Raw genomic sequence first — 19,725 nt, 5'->3', positions numbered from 1 at the left:
TGTTGAACAGAGTAATGAAGTTCTGTGATGATTTTTGATTGTACATAACATAATAAATTGGAAAATTATAATTCAAGCTTCGAGCTTATTTGAAATGCAATCAAAATGCATACTAAAATATTTTATTACAATTCTGTCGTGATACTTTTTACTCTTCCTGTCATTCTCGAACGGTGAATCAGCTTACATTTCTCTACCATAAAAACAGTATCGAAATCGAAATGACTTCGCTGAAAAAATCTCGTTCCTTGAACCAATCCTGTTATTTTGGCAGCTGTCTAAAGTTTTTTTTGGCAAAAATGACCACTCGAAAAATCATGTTTTTGTTTGAATTGCTCGAAAACTACCCAAATGTTTGAAAATCTCCACATCAAACGTTGTCGCATGTCAATACGATTCCCTCGAACAAGAAACACTGTTGGATGACTTGTTTTTACCATATCGTTGTATTTGAGCATCATTTTAGTTCTCTAAGGGGTGAGATTGGGTCAATTTTCAAATTATTAACATTTATGGTAGTGTTCATCAAAATCCACCATATTTTGGGAAAATGTTAGTAATTTGTAATTTGTTGCTTTATTGGATACGATAACTTGTAGTGTGTACTTTTCGTCAAGTCAAGGAAGGAACTATCTAAGAACAAATCTACGTTGAAAGATTTTCGATGTTATTTCAATTGTTTTTGTTATTAAGAATTTACGAGAGGTGTATCGTTATTTGACCCATAGTCATCCCCACTGACGCTACGTAAACAGTTTATTTTAATACCAGGGTGACTTTGATATTTACTTTGTGTCTTACAAATTACAGCCTAAATGTATGCAAAATGATTTTATAAACATGATTTATTGACATGTCAAATCGATTATGAAGGCTGAGTCTCCCATTTTTTTTTGCCAAGATAACAATTACATATTTGTTTGACTTGTTTACCAACTTTTAATAAAAAGTAATGTAAATTTCGGGTTAGTTAAACAAAAGTATCAATTATTCTTACAAACCGAATTCAATTATACTTCTTGAAATACTCTGATTTTGCTAAATCATTTTGTATAGTCATTGTGTGAGTTGAACATGTGTGTGATGTTATTAATACTTTTCATTTCTTTTAATTTCATTTATTCCGTTGTTAAAGCATTACTTGTGTGAAGTTATTTTAAGCTAAGATGTGGACTACCTTAGAACAGATGATTAATTCTAAGTTGTGTTTGCAGGTTGCAGGTGTTTAAAAAATCGACTATGTCTACTGAAGGAAAGTTGCAAAATAACCATCAAAATATCTAATAGGTGGGGGATAGTTAGATGAATGGAGATTTTATTCAAACATTTGTTTAGATGTTCTTAATGCTGAGTTAGTGTTGGAGTCGGAGTCAACAATTTGTTTAAAGCTGGAGTTGGAGTCGGAGTCGGCTAAAGTTGGCAGGTCGGAGTCGAAGTCATATGAAGCTGAAAGTCGGAGCTGGCTTACTTGGAAAGCCAGAGACGGAGTCGTCTAAAACATGACCCGACTCCGCAGCCCTGGTCCGAAGAATCCGAAAATTCATTCCATTTTCCGATATGAAATCATGTTCATTGACAAAATAATGACACTTTGAGAATATGAAAGCAATGCTATTCATCAACGTTTTCGTAATTATAGTAAACTAACTTTTTAAACTTTTCAAATTTAATGAAAACTTTTTCTAGAAGTACCTTGAACCTTTTTCTACCCTGGGCAGTATGATTCCATACAATTCCGCACGTATTTTATTTGTACTATTCATTTTGCGAAAAAATAAATATCAAACCCATCAAAGTAACCCCGTTTAACGGTTTAACTGATGGATTAAAAATTTTGGTCATATATTTGAGTTTAGAAATCGATTAAGCGTTTGGTCCAATTTCTCAAAGATTTTTCAAAGTTTTTGTAGTCCCCCCATCGAAATCAGCTCTAAAAATCAGGAAGCGAAAACAATATTTTTTAAGAAGAACTTCAAAATAAAAACGGAAATAGAAGTCTAATGAACTAAAAACCATTCGAAATTAATTTTCTTGTGCTCATGCTCCTATATATTTAGCGTTTTTTATTTTTGAATTTAATTGAAAAAAGTTTTTTTTACTGCACATTAAAAAATGCGCCAATAGTTTGAAAACCAATCAAAACTTCGAAAAATACTTGCAACGACCTTAATAAAATTGGCCAGTGAGAAGTACCTTTCTGATTTTTTGATAAAGTGCATCGTTTCGGAGTTATAGTAACATTTATGTAGTTAATAATTTTCGGCCATTTTAAAATATTTTGTTTATTTGTATACTTTATGAAGGAAAGCCACCCCTAAAAACAATAGGCTGAGCAAATTTGCTACATTTTTCGCTCTGAAACTTTGAAAATCGGACAATTAGTTTCTGAAATACAGCATAACAAAGAATTTGAATCGATGATGAGTTTTTTCTATATAGGTGTCACCTTAGCCAGTAAATTTAACTGACGATATTTAAAAAAAACTATTGGTTCGATTTTCAATGTTAAAAACTTTTGTCTAATTTTTTGATCTTTCAAGCAAAAATAAATTCGAAATTTTCAAATTCAGTCTAAAATATGAAATGAGGAAGTTTTTCTTTTTGTAGATCGTTTATTGAATTTTAAATTAAAAGAAGCAAAGCTTACTTTCTGATAATACAACTCGCCATTTTAGAGGTTGATGTCAGTAGGGTAGGGTAGTCATCAATGAGACACTTTTGGTTTTCAACTTTCAACGATTTTTCTAGTTTTTTCATCAGCATGTGTTAATGAGCTTTTTGTTGCATTTTATTTCTTTTAGTGTGTTCAAACATTGACCAAAATATGAGATCGATCCGACATCTACAGCCAGAGTTATTCAACTGCCTCATTGTAGACGCACTTGGCAGGAACAATGAGACAGCTGGGGAACAATGAGACACTCTACGAAAATCAATACTTTTCTAGTAAAACATGTTTTTGTATTGTTCCATTACAGGTGACTTGCCTTGAACATTTTAGAGCAATTTTGCAACATGAAACTGAACTGTAAAATCCATATATTTTGTATGTCTGGTTAAATGAAGTTAAAACTCTATAAATATGCCAAAAATCACTTTCAATTCATGTTTTGAAAGATTTACATGGATTTTGAAATGTTTAATGAAGAAAAATCAAAGTGTCTCATTGTTACCCATTGCTAACATGAGTGGGGAACAATGAGACTGCCCTGGATTCTGGGTATATTCTAAATTTTGGTCAAATCTAATGAAAGGACATTGTAGCCCAACTCAATCCCTATGGAACGTCGAAAGAAATTTGAAGAAATATTAGTTTTGGTGTAAATGGCAGCCTACGAGCGAAAAAGTATTTTTTGTCCATAATTTACTTTTACACCCCAGAATCAAACATTTATGAATAACTTTTCAAGGGAGCGTCCACAACCAAAGCCACTAATATGACAGACGTGTATCCCGTAGACACACCTTTCCTCCAAATATGAGCCTGATTGGTTGAAACTACGACTTGTAAGAGCCATTTTATCATTGTTCCCCGTGTCTCATTGATGACTACTCTACCCTAAACGTTTTTTTTTTTATTTTTGTGAGTTCCCGCCAATAGATAAAATTGTAAAGGTCGGGTTTAAATGAAATGGAGTCATCTAAAGCAACCATGGTTTCTTGAGATAATTTTTTAGCTTTTATACCTGAAAAATACAGTTTTATGTATTGGCAGGGAATCCACTTAAAAACTAATTGTGTCGATTGGAGTGAGTTCAGGAAACCCAAATCTATCATTAGAGCAATTCTCTACGAAATCGGTCTTTTTTCTTCAATTTTAATTTTTGTATTTTTTAATCCGACTGAAACTTTTTTGGTGGCTTCGGTATGCCCAAAGAAGCCATTTTGCATCATTAGTTTGTCCATATAATTTTCCATACAAATTTGGCAGCTGTCCATACAAAAATGATATGTGAAAATTCAAAATCTGTATCTTTGAAGGAATTTTTGATCGATTTGGTGTCTTCGGCAAAGTTGTAGGTATGGATACGGACTACACTGGAAAAATGATACACGGTAAAAAAATTTGGTGATTTTTATTTAACTTTTATCACTAAAACTTGATTTGCAAAAACACTATTTTTAATTTTTTATTTTTGATATGTTTTAGAGGACATAAAATGCCAACTTTTCAGAAATTTTCAGTTGTGCAAAATCTTTGAGCGAGTTATGATTTTTTATCAATACTGATTTTTCAAAAATCGAAATATTGGTCGCAAAATTTTCAACTTCATTTTCGATGTAAAATCAAATTTGCAATCGAAAAGTACTTTAGTAAAATTTTGATAAAGTGCACCGTTTTCAAGTTAAATCCATTTTAGGTGACTTTTTGAAAATAGTCGCAGTTTTCATTTTTAAATTAGTGCCCATGTTTGCACACTTTTGGAAAAATATTTTGAAAAGCTGAGAAAATTCTCTATATTTGCTTCTTCGACTTTGTTGATACGACCTTTAGTTGCTGAGATATTGCAATGCAAAGGTTTAAAACAGGAAAATTGATGTTTTAAGTCTCACCCAAACAACCCACCATTTTCTAATGTCGATATCTCAGCAACTAATGGTCCGATTTTCAATGTTAATATATGAAACATTTGTGAAATTTTTCGATCTTTTCGAAAAAATATTTTTAAAATTTCAAATCAAGACTAACATTTCAAAAGGGCCAAACATTCAATATTACGCCCTTGTAAAATGTTAGTCTTGAATTGAAAATTTTGAAAATATTGTTTTCGAAAAGATCGGAAAATTTTACAAATGTTTCATATATTAACATTGAAAATCGGACCATTAGTTGCTGAGATATCGACATTGAAAAATGGTGGGCTGTTTGGGTGAGACTTAAAAACATCAATTTTCCTGTTTTTAAACCTTGCATTGCAATATCTCAGCAACTAAAGATCGTATCAACAAAGTCCGAAGAAGCAAAATATAGAGAATTTTCTCAGCTTTTCAAAAATATTTTTTCCAAAAGTGTGCAAACATGTGCACTAATTTAAAAAAATGAAAAACTGCGACTATTTTCAAAAAAGTCACCTAAATATGGATTTATCTTGAAAACGGTGCACTTTATCAAAATTTTACTAAAGTACTTTTCGATTGCAAATTTGATTTTTCATCGGAAAATGAAGTTGAAAAATTTTTGCGACCAATTTTCGATTTTTTGAAAAAATCAGTATTGATTAAAAAATTCATAACTCGTTCAAAGATTTTTTGCACAACCTGAAAATTTCTGAAAAGTTGGCATTTTATGTCCTCTAAAACATATCAAAAATAAAAAATAAAATAGTGTTTTTTGCAAATCAAGTTTTAGTGATAAAATAAAAAATCACCAAATTTTTTTACCGTGTATCATTTTTTTCCAGTGTAGTCCATATCAATACCTACAACTTTGCCGAAGACACCAAATCGATCAAAAATTCCTTCAAAAGATACAGATTTTTGAATTTTCATACATCATTTTTGTATGGACAGCTGCCAAATTTGTATGGAAAATTATATGGACAAACTAATGATGCAAAATGGCTTCTTTGGGCATACCGAAGCCACCAAAAAAGTTTCAGTCGGATTAAAAAATACAAAAAAAATCGAATGACCGAAATCCTAGAGAACTGCTCATTAGGTACTTGACAGAACTTATGCGTTTACTGACATCAACTTCAAATGACGAGTTGTGTAGTTCATATGAAACTAAAAAAAAATGGACTAAAGCAAATCCGTTTGTATTGCAATGCATACATTTGGTTGGAAACATGATTTGAGTCAGTTGTTGTTAAATGAGTTATGGTGACTTTAAACCGATATGTGGTCATTCATCCCCGATTTTTGTCGGTATTTTTTCTGTTTTTTTCTGATTTAATAATTATTTGATTCCTTGAAGTTGAAAATGTTTCCGCATTGCATCCAAATTGGTTAGAATCACATTAAGTCGTTGAATACAACCCAGAACCTAACATTTAAACAAACAGTTAGACAAGCTCGGCACTATCCGATCGCGTCTATTCCTCAGATCTTTTCAGGTAATATTTATTGCCCCGTTCAAACTCCGCACTGTCTCTTGGCGAACTTTATCTGTTTGCTGATGTAATTTATTACACAAGTTTAAAAGCGCTAACCAGCGTGATTATTTTCCTTCCCCCCTTGAATTCAACAAGTAGGTATTTCAACATGTACTGAGTATAGCGCTAAAATCGTTGATCCATGTTACATTTGGCCCGGTGCCAATTCGGCTTACGGCACTCCCCGATGGCGGTGGGATCAGAACCATCACTTGAGCAAACACCGTGTGAGACCTCGCCGAATGTGTCCATAAGTACACACTCGCGAAAATACCTTCAATCACTGCACAAATAAATCGTTCCGGGCGGCCCGGGGCCGTTTCAAGTGTAGTCAGTGTACCACAGTAAACACATTAGTCCTAGGGGCTACAGGGGTTTGGCCCCAAGTACTTGACCACCCTTGAGACGGGCCAACCCCGCCACTTTTCGGGACCGGTCATCATCTTCAAAGAGCGGGAATATCTCGCGGGCTCAATAAACAGATCACCAAGACGAGGGCGAGGCGACAGGTCGAAAAGCTTCTGGTCGAAATGTCAAATTAAAAAAAAAAAGGATTGGAGACTTGTTTTAAATTTATTACAATTTCCAACAAATATTCACAAGTCTCAAAAAATCTATACAAATCCCAATGAAAAACTTTATTGATTCTAAAACTCTTCTCAACTCTCCACAAATTATTTACAAACCTCCACAAATTCTCTACATGTCTCGCAATACCGTCTCCACAACTCTCCCAAAGTCTTCACTAGTCTCCACAAATTTCTCTGCAAGAATTCAATGCTGTTTTTAGCTCAAACCCAAATTCGACCTCGCGCCTTTCAACCTCATGAAACAATCCACGTTCACGTTGCCGTCCACAACCCGCTGCCGGCGGAACGTTCCGTCTACCGGGAGTAAGTAATGGCCAGGTAGAGGAGGCCAAGCGTGTGTGTGCGCGAACGCGAATAAATTCCCATACTGAATGGCTTTTATTGGTCCATTAAATCTAAGCAACGTTTTCTTGGGTGGCTTTGATCTTGCAGCTGGTGTGAGAACGATGCACCGTTCCGACGACGGGTACGTCTGGGACACCGGTCCTGGCAAGCGGCCGCCGCTGGTTGGTGATTATTTATTCGGCTATTTCATAGCCCAATGGTGCAGTTGCGGGAATTGCAAACGGCGATGATGACACCATGTTTCACGTTTGTACATTATTTTTGGCTCATTGGTTAAATTTAACATAAGGTAAGTTGGGTCATAGACAAGAAGACTTGAAAATCATACATGTTGTATCTTATCTATTGAAATCTGTTTGCAAAGGTTAGTTTGTAAGAAAGTCTCCTCAAATCATTGCATATCCTAAAAAGTCTCCACAAATCTCCACAAGTATTTAAAACTTCCAATAGTCTCCAAAATATTTCAAAGTCACCAAAGTATCTGAAAGTCTACAAAGTTCTTATTTTCATCAAAGTCTCCAAATAGACTCACAAGTCTTCACAAGAACTCAAAAGTTTCACATGTCTTTTGAAACACAAAAATGCAATCTTCTTAACATTTCCAGTATTAATATCTCTACAAGTCTCTTAAAAACTCTACATTTCACAAAAAAATCTCCCTCCGTGACAATGCCCTTTTGAACATTGCCGTGACCAGGATTCGAACCTGGGTTACTACGGCCACAACGTAGGGTCCTAACCACTAGACGATCACGGCTACCGGGAGACGGTGATTGCGGCTTCTCTCTTCGCCCAGTGGTACGAGCCAAGCTTTTCGCCCTCAGTCAATGCAGTGTCGTATGTGCCACTGACCTGTCGACCTGGCAAGGTAGCAAGGCACCAAGACGCCGCCAGAGACGCCTTTCACTACTTGCTCGAAATGCAGCCAACTAGAGCGACGATTAATTCAGCCATCCCAAGAATTGGAAGCATTGCCAAAAACACGTCGCTGCCGCCGGTATTCGAGCCAACGAGGGAGACAACCAGCCGGTTATCCGCGCCGGATGGCAAGTGGATGTTGTCGAATTTCGGGTGTGCCATGGGCGTTACCAGGTTTTTTTCGTTTTCATCTGATTAAGATTTAGAATTCTGCACAAGTCTCCAGGAGTTTCTACCTGTTTTAATGTGACCTAATATCTTTAATAGCTTTAAAAATACACTACGCTATGTTTGGAAATCAAGTCTACACAAGTCTCCAAAGGTCTACACAACTCTACAAATTTCCTTAAATTTACAGAAATCACAGACATTTCTTAAAAATTGATATAAATTCTCCACAACTCTCCAAAAATCTTGAAAATCCCTTAAAAATCCTAACAAAATAAAAATCATCAGTCAATTAAATCAGTAACTTCCCTCTTCCTCGCGCCGCCCCTGACTTCCCTTCGACCATAAACGGTTTCGTGTGCACTGTTGTACCTTGTGCGCCGACCGATAGTGTCGCAACAATTAACATTTTAGTTCAAAGTCGACGCCGGACGCCGCCCTGCGGCCCCGGTACTTGGTGGCGCAGTCCCCAAAACGCTTTGCATCTGACTGACTGACTGAGTAAAAATAAATCCATTGTACCTTTGAACAGCACAGCAACCCAAAAAAAGAGATAAAAGCTAAACAAAAGCTGGTTTGTAATCAATTCTGCGATAAAAACTGTCAAAAATAATGAAACTTGATTGATGAATGAAAGCTTAATTAACAAGAAGCAGTCGTGGCCGAGCGGTTAAGGCGTCTGACTAGAAATCAGATTCCCTCTGGGAGCGTAGGTTCGAATCTTACCGACTGCGGCAGGTTTTTTTTGCTCGGGCACGCACTTTTTTTCGACCTCGTTAGCGTGATCAAAACAATGTTGAAGAATTTGTAGCACATACAGGTGGCGCCGTAAGTCTTGAAGTAGTGTGAGTTTCACCTTAATCTCGTTTTGCTTATGGGCACGGTTGTCAAAGTCTGGTGATAGTTTTTTCAAAAGGGGTTATTTTTACTTTTTCAAATGATTTTTTTTTAAGTTTTATTTTGAAAATCTGAATAAATTTCATGTAAATGTCTAACAATCAGTAATTTTGAAAACCTAATCCAGATTTAACTTTTGGCATCAAGTTTTTTTTCTGGGTGGGGTGTTGCCAGCAAGGGTGGCCAGAGGAGTGCCACCCTTAAGGAATGTGAATTATTTTCATCGCCGTAAGTCTCACCTCTTTACCTCGGGCGATGGTCGGCGCGATTTGGTGGTGGCTAGAGTTTTGAATGGCGGATCGACTGAATGGGGTAAAATGAGACAGCTACCCCTCCGCTAAAGTGACAGAGTGAGAAACGAGTGTTGGCGGGCGTTCAAAACAGAAAGGTTTGAATCAGATCTTTTTTCGGTTAGCTTCCTTTCGGTTGGGTTGGTTTGGACGATGCCCGTTGATATGCTTTTGATGTGTGCTACCGAAGGTGATCATTGAATTTGGTGGAACTAAAAACTAAAAACTAAAAACTAAAAACTAAAAACTAAAAACTAAAAACTAAAAACTAAAAACTAAAAACTAAAAACTAAAAACTAAAAACTAAAAACTAAAAACTAAAAACTAAAAACTAAAAACTAAAAACTAAAAACTAAAACTAAAAACTAAAAACTAAAACTAAAACTAAAAACTAAAAACTAAAAACTAAAAACTAAAAACTAAAACTAAAAACTAAAAACTAAAAACTAAAAACTAAAAACTAAAACTAAAACTAAAAACTAAAACTAAAAACTAAAACTAAAAACTAAAACTAAAAACTAAAAACTAAAAACTAAAAACTAAAAACTAAAAACTAAAACTAAAAACTAAAAACTAAAAACTAAAAACTAAAAACTAAAAACTAAAAACTAAAACTAAAACTAAAACTAAAAACTAAAACTAAAAGCTAAAACTAAAAACTAAAAACTAAAAACTAAAACTACTAAAACTAAAAGAAAACTAAAAACTAAAAACTAAAAACTAAAACTAAAAACTAAAAACTAAAAACTAAAACTAAAAACTAAAAACTAAAACTAAAAACTAAAAACTAAAACTAAAAACTAAAAACTAAAAACTAAAAACTAAAACTAAAAACTAAAAACTAAAACTAAAACTAAAACTAAAAACTAAAAACTAAAAACTAAAAACTAAAAACTAAAACTAAAAACTAAAAACTAAAAACTAAAAACTAAAACTAAAAACTAAAACTAAAAACTAAAAACTAAAAACTAAAACTAAAAACTAAAACTAAAACTAAAAACTAAAATTAAAACTAAAAACTAAAAACTAAAACTAAAAACTAAAACTATTTTTTTTTTTTTATTTTGTATTTTTGTTTTGAATTTTGTATTTTTGAATTTTGTATTTTGTGTTTTTTTTTGTATTTTGTATTTTTTTTGTATTTTGTATTTTGTATTTTGTATTTTGTATTTTTGTATTTTTGTATTTTTGTATTTTTGTATTTTGTATTTTGTATTTTTGTATTTTGTATTTTTGTATTTTTGTATTTTTGTATTTTTGTATTTTTGTATTTTTGTATTTTTGTATTTTGTATTTTTGTATTTTGTATTTTGTATTTTTGTATTTTGTATTTTTGTATTTTGTATTTTGTATTTTTGTATTTTGTATTTTTGTATTTTTGTATTTTTGTATTTTTGTATTTTGTATTTTTGTATTTTGTATTTTGTATTTTTGTATTTTTGTATTTGTATTTTGTCTTTTGTATTTGTATTTTGTATTTTTGTATTTTGTATTTTTTATTTTTGTATTTTTGTATTTTGCATTTTTGTATTTTTGTATTTTGTATTTTTTATTTTGTATTTTTGTATTTTTGTATTTTGTATTTTTTTGTATTTTACATTTTTGTATTTTTGTATTTTGTATTTTTGTATTTTGTATTTTGTATTTTAACATTTTTATTTTTGTATTTTGTATTTTTCATTTTTGTATTTTTGTATTTTTATTTTTGTATTTTTACATATTTTGTATTTTGCATTTTTGTATTTTGTATTTTTGTATTTTGTATTTTTTTTGTATTTTGTATTTTTTATTTTGTATTTTGTATTTTTGTATTTTGCATTTTTGTATTTTGTATTTTTGTATTTATTTTATTTTTTATTTTTGTATTTTGTATTTTATTTTGTATTTTGTATTTTGTATTTGTATTTTTGTATTTTTGTATTTTTGATTTTTGTACTTTCATTTTTGTATTTTTGTATTTTGAATTTTTGTATTTTTGTATCTTTGCATTTTGTATTTTATATTTTGTATTTTTGTATTTTTGTATTTTGCACTTTGTATTTTGTATTTGCATTTTTGTATTTTGTATTTTTGTATTTTGTATTTTTGTATTTGCATTTTTGTATTTGTGCATTTTTTGTATTTTTGCATTTTTGTACTTTTTATTTTGTATTTTGTATTTTTTTGTATTTTTTGCATTTTTGTATTTTCATTTTTGTATTTTGTATTTTGTATTTTGTATTTTGTATTTTTTATTTTTGTATTTTTTATATTTTGTATTTGTATTTTTGTATTTTGTATTTTGTATTTTGTATTTTTGTATTTTTGTATTTTTGTATTTTGTATTTTTGTATTTTGTATTTTTGTATTTTTGTATTTTGTATTTTTGTATTTTTGTATTTTGTATTTTTGTATTTTTGTATTTTTGTATTTTGTATTTTGTATTTTTGTACTTTTGTATTTTGTATGTATTTTTGTATTTGTATTTTTGTACTTTGTACTTTTTACCTGTATTTTTGTACTTTGTATTTTTGTATTTGTATTTTGTATTTTTGTACTTTTGTATTTGTATTTTTGCACTTTGTACTTGTATTTGTGTATTTTGTATTTTTGTATTTTTCATTTTGTATTTTTGTATTTTGCATTTTTGTATTTTTGTATTTTGTATTTTGTATTTTGTATTTTGTATTTTTGTATTTTGTATTTTGTTTTTTGTATTTTTGTATTTTTGCATTTTGTATTTTTGTATTTTTGTATTTTTTGTATTTTGTATTTTTGTATTTGTATTTTTGTATTTGTATTTTGTATTTTTGTATTTTGTATTTTTGTATTTTGTATTTTGTATTTTGTATTTTGTATTTTTGTATTTTTGTATTTTGTATTTTGTATTTTTTGTATTTTGTATTTTTGTATTTTTGTATTTTGTATTTTGTATTTTGTATTTTTGTATTTTGTATTTTGTATTTTGTATTTTGTATTTTTGTATTTTTGTATTTTGTATTTTTGTATTTTTGTATTTTTGTATTTTTGTATTTTGTATTTTGTATTTTTGTATTTTTGTATTTTGTATTTTTGTATTTTTGTATTTTGTATTTTGTATTTTGTATTTTGTATTTTTGTATTTTGTATTTTTGTATTTTGTATTTTTGTATTTTTGTATTTTTGTATTTTGTATTTTTGTATTTTGTATTTTTGTATTTTTGTATTTTGTATTTTGTATTTTTGTATTTTGTATTTTTGTATTTTTGTATTTTGTATTTTGTATTTTGTATTTTGTATTTTTGTATTTTGTATTTTGTATTTTGTATTTTGTATTTTGTATTTTTGTATTTTGTATTTTTGTATTTTGTATTTTTGTATTTTGTATTTTTGTATTTTTGTATTTTTGTATTTTTGTATTTTTGTATTTTGTATTTTTTTTTTGTATTTTTGTATTTTGTATTTTTGTATTTTTGTATTTTTGTATTTTGTATTTTGTATTTTGTATTTTTGTATTTTTGTATTTTTGTATTTTTGTATTTTTGTATTTTTGTATTTTTGTATTTTGTATTTTTGTATTTTTGTATTTTTGTATTTTTGTATTTTTGTATTTTTGTATTTTTGTATTTTTGTATTTTTGTATTTTTGTATTTTTGTATTTTTGCAACTGTTGCAATAAAGATCGATCCAAAATCTTCAAATCGTTCAAAAAGCATTATTTAGACGTGGAAACAAACAAAACCTGCACGAGCGGCTATCAAAACTCCCACAAAACGCCACGCTTCACTATAAAGATGATTTACATGCGCGTGACAGGCCACTGTACAACAGCAGCAAGAAAACAACAACACACCAGGTATGATCGACAGTCGGTCGAACATCGCTCATCGCTATCATGACTTGGACGCCTGATCGATCGAAGACTGTTTTATTTATTCCCCTCCCTTTTCCAAAGTTCAGCTTCCGAAGGTAGCCGGCAGCAGCAACACACTTCACAAACCAGTCAGCGAAGGTTTGGCGATATAAACAAATAACAAACAACAGTCACAACTTCTCGAGCTCTGTGTAGCTGACGTGCGGAATGACAGCACGTGGTGGTCGGTTGTTGTTAGTCAAGAATTGGATCGCTGGCGATCGACGGCAATACCTTCTCGGTGTAATAAAAATGTTCGAGCGATGATTTGTGGGATTTTGGATTTTTATTTCACTGCAGAGTAGTGAGGAGAGTTAAATAAAAATAAACAATGAGAGGGAAAAAAGCATGCAGACGCCATCTTGGAACCGGGCACACTGGAGATCGTTGCTTTGTCTACCTCGTGAGACGACGCGATCGTGGTCAGCACGTCGCCGTCGTGGAGTTTGAGGTTATGGCATTACGGGCCGGTGTTTTGTGTAACCGCAAGCCGGTTAGAGAAATGGTACGTGACTTTTGGAAAAGGTACAGATTTCCTGATTGACCACCATCGTATTGGCCAGTATTTAGTACAGTGGGTTGGATTACGAATCGTCTGGGCTGCGGTGAATTGTGTTGAGTCATCGGTTCGGGTTAATCTGAGACTTGGTCCGAATTGTACAGTGATGTTTTGGATGAAGAAATCTAGATCTAGGACAGTTTCGTAACCTTATATCTTCTATAGGAGTCATTAAATGTAACATTTAACCTGACAACGGTAAAGACAGCATGATTCATTTCCAAGTCTTTGTATCTACAAAGTCGAACTTTGTCCAGCCACGATGTCCCATCACTATTTGCCACAGAGCTGATTCATTGACCTGCTCCCAACCAGTACACGTGTGCTTCTTTGTACAAATTAAGCTGTGTGGACATCAACTCTTATTAGCTGCAGTAAAATATCCCACACTGAATTTACGTGTGCGCCTGGAACGTGATTTTCGCGCACTTCTGGAGCTGAGTAAAAAGACGTCAGCTGAACACCTCGCCGTCCTGTCACCACGCGTCACTCCCGTGCCGTGCCAGACTTTTCAGTGCAACTATTTTCGTACTGCTTTGTCCAACATTAGCTCCGCGGAAAATGCTCCCAAATGCTCAATTAGCGCACACGTTTAATGATTGCCCCCTTTTGCCGGGTTGGTTTCGCAGCATCCGGAACCGCGTGCGTCCAACAGATTTTATGGTTGCCCCGTTGTCGTTTACGGATTAATGGGTTCGCGGTGTTGAACAGGTCGCCCCCGAGGCGTTGCAACTTTGTTGCGTGCAATAAATCACAGCAAAAGCCTTTTTGACGGAAATTGAGCCAAGTCACTTTGTGATTTGATAGGTTCTTTTGAAGGCGGTTTCGATTACGGACTTCAGGATTGAGGTCTCAGGTCTCAAATTAACTCAATTTTGAAGTGAAATGAAAATGTAGTGTTGTGCAACAAGTTATCTTGGGTGTGTTTGGTAAGTACCATGCTGTCAAACTGTCAATCTGTCAACAGTCAATTGACTCAAAATACGATCGAAATCATTCCTGTTTGAGATGATCTCCATCGAGCTCGGAGTTTTAGCTACTCCGATTAAGACTTGAAGCCATACTTTAATACACTTAGCCACGGTGTGTTTTTAAGAACAAACTAATGATAAAAAATCGGTATGTCTGAGCATTAATTAATGCAAAATATAGATTATTAATTTAAAAAGCTCTTTATCTGGGTGCTGAATAGTGGTTCGCAAAACGGCCTCAATTTTGAGCTGTCAAAGTGGAACCAAGTGGAACCTACTGTTCGCCAAAAGTAGAGAGTATTGTTAACGATGATTAAAACTTGTTTTTCAAGAATGAAATCTTTGTGGCTTTTAAGGACATATTTAAAACATTGAAGGCGAGATTGTGATTTATTCATAATTATGAATGGAAGTTGTTTATGGAGTCGATGCGGTTGTATCAATCTTAATCTTAATTTGATTCCGTTTGAAAACCTACTGGTTTAGTGAGAATCTTCTCTGCTGTTGGATCAGCTTCGCTCAAATTAGCGATGTTTTTCACTGGACCAGGAAGAGCTGTAGGATTCCAAAATCAGCCAGGGAATTTATCAGCGACATCCCAGAATCACACTCTTGCCGCAGTTCTTCTTACTTTACTTTTACTTTTGTTGGCGCTACACCATTAGCTTGGCCTTCTGCACGATTCTCCGCCAACAAGATCGGTCCATGGCTGCTTGTCTCCAGTTTTGCGGGGCACCCACTCTCTCCAAATCGTTCTCCACTTGGTCCACCCACCTCGCGCGTTGCACCTCCTCTGGTTCCGCTGGCTCAATTGCTCGGGTCGCTCCGGCATCTTAGCAACATGACCTGCCCACTGCAACCGTCCAGCCTTCGCGACCTTCCGGATGCTTGGTTCGTTGTAGAGCTGCGCAAGCTCGTGGTTCATTCTCCGCCGCCATTCGTCGTTCCCAAATACGCCGCCGAAGATGGTCCTGAGCACTCAACGTTCGAAGACGCTTAGCGCTCGTAGATCCTCCTCGATCATTGTCCACGTCTCGTGCCCGACGACCGGTCTTATCAGCGACTTGTAGATGGAACACTTCGTATGTAGGGAGAATTTCTTATGGAGACCGAAATAGGCACGACTTCCAGCGATGATGCGTCTCCGAATTTCCCTGCTACAGCTGTTGTCCAACGTCACTAACGATCGCAGTTCTTCATCATCCGTAAAAAAGAAAAACCTCTTCTAACCAATCAACCTTGAAAACACACACCATTTTCCAGCAACAATATCAAAAATTAGCCAAAATGAAACACAAACAACTAATTATAAAACAGCTCATTTACCAGTTAAAAAATGTCATGCTTGTGCTTGAACAGCTTCCTATTTTGTAGGTGTAAACAAAGTGGGATCATTCGAAAATCACGTTACGCATTCGCTCTTTTCTTCACCCAGCTCTTTATTACCCAATAGGTTCCGAAAATTATTTCTTCAATCCTCTGCCACATTACACTATTACATTTTAAAACATTTTAGAATCAGTCACAATTTAATTACCTTTCACATGATGGGCACTTTGTCTTAATTTAATGCTTAAATTTGTATTTGGGCAATGTGTTGTTGTATTTTCATGCCAAATTGTACAAAGAAAAAGTTTTATTTTCGGTCGTATCGGGGTTTCCAGCTTGGATTTTGGGGTAATTTCAAAGAAAGATAGAAATCTGGTAAATTTGGTTCGATTTTTTTTATTGGAGGTCAAATATTGGTCAAATATGGTTGATTAAAGCCCCCAAGGCATATTCATAAGAAATTTGAGTGATATCAACATGAATGCACCGATTTGCTGTGACTTTTTTGAACAAATATCCCATAAAATTGAAAAATAATCTTCAAAAAAAAAAGGTTACCCCCCACGAAATTTTTTGGTATACCCCGAAAAAGGTTGGGAAATAGATTTTTTTAACTTTGAGGTCTCGAAAAAATACACCGTGATTAGGAGCTAGCAATGGTGGCCGACAGCTATAAAGTCAACTTAGTTTTTTTTCTGCTTATAATATTTTTAATCAAAAAAACGATTCAAACGATGCTGAAAATCTCGTTTTTTGATATTTTTTTCATGTGATTCCAACCTTAATCTTGCATGATCTTGTCAATTGGAACTCTGTTTTGACATCTCGATTGGAATCTAGAGAATAAAATTTTGCCTCTGAATATAAGCCTCTACCCAAGTCCGACTCCAAAAACAAATTCCAATGCAAAGTTGCTTAAAGCTTCTCTGACTCTGGCTTCTCTGAATTCAAACCGGGGTGACATTGATAGGATTTCACTTATTTTGGGAATATTTTCCAACTGGTAGAGGATTTTTTTTAAAGATTGTTTTTTTAAACATGTACTGGGTTAGGCCATGTTTAAAAAAAATGTTGCGTTAAAAAATCTTAGTTTGAATTCCGGGGTGACTTTGATAGTTTAATAGTTTGACAGTTTATCTCGTTAAAATCGCTGATATACTTTTTAAGAACAAAAATCAATGTCTATATCAATGTAATATTTAGTTAACTTAGTTTATAAGCTTTTAAAGAAAATACATAAAAATTTTAGGTAAAATTGTAAAAATGTCTGCACTTTGTTCGAAACTCGTTAAAACTAGATTTGTTTATAAAATAATCGATTCATATTACATTTTAAACTGGATTCAAAGCACCAATGAAAAGTATTCACATTTTATATAAAATTTGTTCTACTGAAAATTCAAAAAACATTGGAGATACACATACATTTTCTATTTTCAAACTTATTTTACTTTCTCCTAATGGAAAATTGTCCAAAGAATCCGAAAATGAATTCCGTTTTCTGATTCGACCTCATATTAATTTTAAAAAAATCATAGAACTTTGAGAATATTTGAATAATACTATTAATCAACATTTTCTTAATTATAGTTAACCAATTTTTTAAACTTGACAAAAGTTTATGAAAACTTCTTCAAATAGTACTTTGAACACTTCTCTACCACGGTCAGTATGATTCCATACCATTCCGTACGCATATAATTTGTAATTTTAATTTTGCGGGAAAATCTCAAACCTATCAAAGTCATCCCGATTTACAGAACTCAAAATCAGCTGGATACTCACTTCATAACCCTTTTAACCGGTTAAATTTGTGTAATCACAAAAAAAGCAAAAATGTTTCCTCCCCGACGGGGAATCGAACCCCGGTCTCCCGCGTGACAGGCGGGGATACTGACCTCTATACTATCGAGGATGTGTTGAAATTTAATAGGGGAAATTTTTAAAATTTACGGCTTAGTGTGGTACTTAATCACAGCCACAACATAATTTAATGATCCCACAGGATGAAGATTTCAAAAACGGACTTCAAAACTAAAGTTTCGATTCATTGTTAATTTTGTTTTGAAGTGAAGTGGTAGTGTAGTGTTGAGTGATGTGGAGTGAAAATCCTGAGATTAGTTGGTAAGTAGGGGAACTATACCCTTTCTCAGCCTATTTCTATTATCGGCCTATCAGCACTTTGATCATGAATTACAGCTTTCATAAAGTGTTTTTGACTAATCCAAAGTAATAAATATCCAAAGTAATAAATAATTCTCCTGTTTGAGATGATTTCCATCAAGTTAAATAATTGCAGCAACCAATCATCAAAAATATGTCCTCCCCGACGGGGAATCGAACCCCGGTCTCCCGCGTGACAGGCGGGGATACTGACCTCTATACTATCGAGGATGTGTCGAAATTGAACTGGGGAAAATTTCAATTCTTGGTTTGCTAATCACTGCTAAGTATGCTAAGTACACTCAATCACGGCGATGAAACAATTTCTAGTTTTTCACATTTATTCAAGATTTCAGTTACGGACTTCAAAACTGAAGTATCAATTCATTGTTATTCATGTTTTGAAGCTAAGTGATAAATTATAGTGAAGTGATGTAGTGTTAGATCCTGAGTGTGATTGGTAAGTATCTGACAATCTGTTATTTGTCACTTTATGCAAAAATCGATCGAAATCACTCTTGTTTAAGATGATCTCCATCTAGTTACTTAATTTACTCTCAAAACAGCAAAAATGATGCCTCCCCGACGGGGAATCGAACCCCGGTCTCCCGCGTGACAGGCGGGGATACTGACCTCTATACTATCGAGGATGTGTTGAGATTTGAAGGGACAAAATTTCGTCTTTTAATCGTCTCTTAATCACGGCTTAGTGCCCACTTAGTCGCAGCTTCTTAGGACGTTTTAATTGCGTCGAGATAATCCTTCACGCTAAAATTGTATTTTCATTTCAACACATCCTCGATAGTATAGAGGTCAGTATCCCCGCCTGTCACGCGGGAGACCGGGGTTCGATTCCCCGTCGGGGAGTATCATCTTTTTGGTACGCTAACCCAAATCTTCCCAGCGCAGTTGATCAGACAGGCTCCCCTTCCTAATCGTGCCCGGGTCATGTACGCTCGTTAATCTTGATGCCCTCTCAACGCCCGAAGACTCGTCGTCGTTTAATTATGTTGTTCAAATCTACCTCAATTACGTACTCACGTGAGTACGTCGGAGGCAGTTTCCGTCATGATCCATCACCGGCGTGAGACGATTACATTAGACACAGGCCACCGAATCGATGCTGTAGAGCTGAGCTCGAGACAGACAACAGGAATATAGGGGAGCAATAAATATTAATGCGTTTTAGCGATAAAGAGCCGTGCGTCGTGGTGGATTAGCGATGTCTAAGCGGTTTTTGCACGAGCCCGCGGTACCCTACAAATGTCAACTAATCGAGATTAGGGCGGAGACCCAACGCTTCCGTGCAGCACTATTAATGTGCTGAAAACAAGGTACTTAGCAAGAATTTAAAGACATCCCCACTTGCAGCCAACTTAGCACCTTGTTGTTGATGGGTCGTACGATTTGCGTTCGCGAATTCTACGACGTCAATTAGAAATTTCACCCAGATTACCATCAGCACACACGCACGCACGACTTGGTTTATTAAACCACAGAAAGCACATTGCATTACTACACCGCACGAA

The 19,725-nt window shown here is 33.6% G+C and overlaps 6 non-coding genes across 6 annotated transcripts; 2 read left to right on the top strand and 4 right to left on the bottom strand.

Annotated features, from left to right (window-relative positions):
- Positions 1-7,715: 7,715 nt before the first annotated feature.
- Trnah-gug lies at positions 7,716-7,787 on the bottom strand. Its single transcript has one exon. It is a non-coding gene; the product is annotated as a tRNA-His (tRNA).
- Positions 7,788-8,768: 981 nt separating this feature from the next.
- On the top strand, positions 8,769-8,850 carry Trnas-aga. The gene has a single exon. It is a non-coding gene; the product is annotated as a tRNA-Ser (tRNA).
- A 9,026-nt stretch (positions 8,851-17,876) lies between these two features.
- On the bottom strand, positions 17,877-17,948 carry Trnad-guc. Its single transcript has one exon. It is a non-coding gene; the product is annotated as a tRNA-Asp (tRNA).
- Positions 17,949-18,355: 407 nt separating this feature from the next.
- On the bottom strand, positions 18,356-18,427 carry Trnad-guc. Its single transcript has one exon. It is a non-coding gene; the product is annotated as a tRNA-Asp (tRNA).
- A 347-nt stretch (positions 18,428-18,774) lies between these two features.
- On the bottom strand, positions 18,775-18,846 carry Trnad-guc. Its single transcript has one exon. It is a non-coding gene; the product is annotated as a tRNA-Asp (tRNA).
- Positions 18,847-18,991: 145 nt separating this feature from the next.
- On the top strand, positions 18,992-19,063 carry Trnad-guc. Its single transcript has one exon. It is a non-coding gene; the product is annotated as a tRNA-Asp (tRNA).
- Positions 19,064-19,725: the final 662 nt, after the last annotated feature.

The sequence above is a fragment of the Culex quinquefasciatus genome, chromosome 1 (genome assembly GCF_015732765.1).
Source record: "Culex quinquefasciatus strain JHB chromosome 1, VPISU_Cqui_1.0_pri_paternal, whole genome shotgun sequence".
Classification (NCBI taxonomy): Eukaryota; Metazoa; Arthropoda; class Insecta; order Diptera; family Culicidae; genus Culex; species Culex quinquefasciatus.
The sequence above is the reverse complement of the archived record's forward strand: the minus strand, read 5'-3'. Positions and strand labels throughout refer to the sequence as shown.